This window comes from Lolium rigidum, chromosome 1, assembly GCF_022539505.1.
Source record: "Lolium rigidum isolate FL_2022 chromosome 1, APGP_CSIRO_Lrig_0.1, whole genome shotgun sequence".
Taxonomy (NCBI): Eukaryota; Viridiplantae; Streptophyta; class Magnoliopsida; order Poales; family Poaceae; genus Lolium; species Lolium rigidum.
Window position 1 is genome coordinate 360,006,691 of NC_061508.1, and position 3,594 is coordinate 360,010,284.

Below are 3,594 nucleotides of genomic sequence, written 5' to 3' on the forward strand. Positions count from 1 at the left end.
CCCAATTGCCCTTACTCCCACATCTCGGCCTCTTCTTGCTGCACTACACTGAGTTGGGAATGAGGTCGTCTGCATCAAAAGAAATAACATATACCCCTCTTATTCCTGGGTGTATACTGAAATAACATATCCTTATTTCTGTAAGAAATAAATGATCATATACCCCTCTTATGGATGGCATTCTAGGATATATCCGTTTCCTAATGTACGTGGAATATTTGGAAGTTTTGCGACACCAAGTTCTACACATGCTGGAGGAACTTGCAACATAAATATCTCTTTAATATAGTTCCTATGTCTATGGGTAATACCTAATGACAACCAAAGTTCACCAACTCCCAGTCAAGATGGACCATAAGAAAATATAAACAAAAGTGAGCAATAAATAACTAAATATTCCTTTAACTGAACATGTCATCAAGAAGAATTTGGATGTCATTAGAGAAAGAATTCATTAGGACCTTAACCTAAAAGACGAAAACTCAAACACCATATGGACATGAAAACTGAATTCGGAAATTCAGTCAATATGGACCATAACAATTTTTATCTTTGCTTCCATGCAAATTCATACAACTCCCAATGAGGTTGTTTTACCTGGATCACATCGCAGTAGAGGAAAGGTTTAAAGTAATCATGGCTGATCCAAAACTTCTTTCGCCTTCGAGACAAGCTCAAGGAAGGCGTCCCTGGACTCGCGCTCCATAAAGGCTGCCTCTAGCGTCTTCTTCTCTCCCTGCCGCTGCAGCTACGCCTGACATGCTTCTCAAGCTGGTGCTCAATTTAAACTTGACTTGCCTGTTCTACAAAGCTCAAGCTCACATAAATTCAAGCACCTCCAAAGAAAATTAGTTAATCATATTGACTGAGTTTGAAAGTCAGAAGGCATCTATTGTACCCTCCAGACTAATAGTTTTCTATATAAATCGATGAGCATACCATGATCTTGTCTATTACAAAAGAAGTTCAGCCTCAAAGAAGTTCATGTCGACTCACTGCCAAAGTAGAACACATATTTTTAGTTGGAGAATAATCCGGTGTTAGAAATGCTGTAATGCACTTAGTAGTGATAATTAACACTTCATATGTTGTATCCTGAACAAAACACATGCTAGAATGCCACCAAGATAATAAAGATATTGAAAAATCTTTTCCTTCATGTTAAATTTTTTCAAGCACCGACGTATATGTAGGTGCACTGGAAAAAACATGCATGCAAAATTCACGCAAGTTGAATGTGAGAAACAAACACGTAAAAGAGAAATACAACATGAGAAGTGGGGTCAGTAGCAACTTCATCACACTGCACAAGCCAATAATCCAATTTCTTAAGGGTTACCCTTTTATGTGACAGATTGATAGTCGTTGCCAGTTTTTCCACAAGCAAGCTGAATAACAATTAAGAAAGTGTTCATTAATTGTTCAGTGAACAAATCTCGAGCCATAATAATGAAACCACATAGAAGTATTAGCCAATCTCACTCAATGAAGCTTACCGGTGGGAGGTCGATCTCTACAACCTCAAGTCTGTGCTCCTTGGTTAGTTCCCATCTCTAACATTATGGAATGCAGTTACACACCAATAACCTATGGAACCAACACAAGTAAAAACCTGAATCACCTTCGTATGAATGTTGATATCCGATCTACCTGTTACAGATTAGTCTCCTTTCCCCTATCATTTGTACCTTTAGCTGCGCTTAAGATGAGGTCAATCGAGCGGGGTAATGCGAGCATGGAGGACACACCCAAACTTACTGCTTCTTCCTTGACGCATTATTCCCTATGCATCTCTTTAACATGTCCATCTATGAATTGCTCATGAGGAGAAACCTGAATGTTGTTCATTCGTTACATCCAGGCTAAACAACAATGATCGACAAAGGAAAGAATCTGGCATGTGGATTTCTTCTTTTCTCATAAAGGTAAGTTTTATAAAACATACTACAAACTCATTATCTTGCACAGGTACCATAAAAAATATACCACTCTAGAAGAGGTAAAGAAAAACATTCTCGCAAAAAAGGATAAGCAGAAAACTGAAACATGTGAGTGAAGCAATTGGCAAAGTATTGTTCAATTCATATATGTCTTTCAAGTTATGTCAGAAAATTAAAAGCGATTACTTCTCAACTGGCAAGAATTCAGTTTCGGAAGTTTCATTTTGGCCATCAACGTATATAATGGATAGTTTATTTCTCGGAGTGAATTGGCATTGTTGCTTTTTGACAAACACACAACTTTCAGTACAATAGCGAGCATTTCCTCTAATGAATTAAGAGTTCTAGAAGTTGTCACATACTGACATTCAAGTAATTACGAAATAGTGTACATCTTGGAACAAATAACATCAAGATTTTACAAACCATTTGGCTTATAAGCTTCATTTTTTCTGAATGTACGTGTAGTCTTTCATTAGAGAAAAAGAGGAGCAGTTTATCTTTCCTAGCATTGTGACCAATCAGTCTTTTTTCCATTATCGCTACAATTCACTGAGCTGCAGGTGCACAAGGAGTGGCAGAGAAGTATTCTTCATCTTTGAAGCTTGAGACAAACAGGCCAGTGCCAAGTGCTGCACCATCCAAGCTTCTCCTTCCTGCCATGGCCTGGGGAACCAAATGATTTCAACAAAATTTTGTTATTTTACCAGGATCGTTTGCGTCGGTGCTGAGATGAAGGACTTGCAGGAAGTTTATAGACAGAGAGTAACCTGTCCAGGTAGTTGACTCACAAGACTGCAGTCAATGGCGTTAAATTTGTAATGATTAATATCAATGACCTATCAACACAGAGTTGCAGACTTAGTCAGCTACGATGGTAGTACGGATCAGGAAAATTCTAACAAGCAACAATCCAATGGAAACCCAATAGGAAAATGTATAATGGAGGCACCTTTACTCGAATCGTACCCATCACATCTCAATAAAAGACTATCCACACAAGAAAACGAGGATTCCAATCAGAGGAAGAATATGGGGGCGGAGCGCACCTTCCAAATCCAAGATCTGGGCCAAATCAATGACATCGAGCAGCTGCAACCATCGGACTGCACACCACCGCTGCTGCTGCACCACCATCCTAATCAGTCCAGCACGACAACCTTGTCCTGCGCGATCGGCCACGGGAGCGAGCATGAGCATGGGGGCCGGTCGGGAGGCGCGTATGCTCCCGCGTGTCTCTCATCCGTGTGGTTCTCCACGGTCACCAGGAGGAGGGGAAGTGGACGAGCAGCACTTAGCATCGGATGACCTGCTGGCGGTGGGAGGGGATGTGTATCCGGCAAGGTGGGTGGCAGAGGTGGCGGCGCGATTGGATCCAGCAGAGAGAACGAGATCTGGGGGAGGCGCAAGTGAGAGAGGGGGGTCGGGAGGGAGGTTTCCAACAGCGGGCGAAACCATGGGATCTGACGGTAGTTTCCGGGTGCGGAAGATTGGACGGTCTAGATCTTTTTAATGATGACCACCAAAGTGCGTTGAGTGTCAAACGACCAACTCCCATTTAATAGTAAAGATACGTAGTACTAACTCCATCTCAAGGCTTAAGGCTTATTTTTTTTTGGAAAAGTCAAAGCAAGTAAAGTTTGGCCAAAATTTT

At 41.1% G+C, this 3,594-nt stretch overlaps 1 long non-coding RNA gene across 1 annotated transcript; it reads right to left on the reverse strand.

Moving 5' to 3' along the window:
• Positions 1–644: 644 nt before the first annotated feature.
• On the reverse strand, positions 645–2,062 carry LOC124684722. The gene is made up of 3 exons (XR_006997131.1): positions 1,497–2,062; positions 1,295–1,388; positions 645–995 (listed from the first exon to the last, which is right to left on the reverse strand). It is a non-coding gene; the product is annotated as an uncharacterized LOC124684722 (long non-coding RNA).
• Between the last annotated feature and the right edge of the window lie 1,532 nt (positions 2,063–3,594).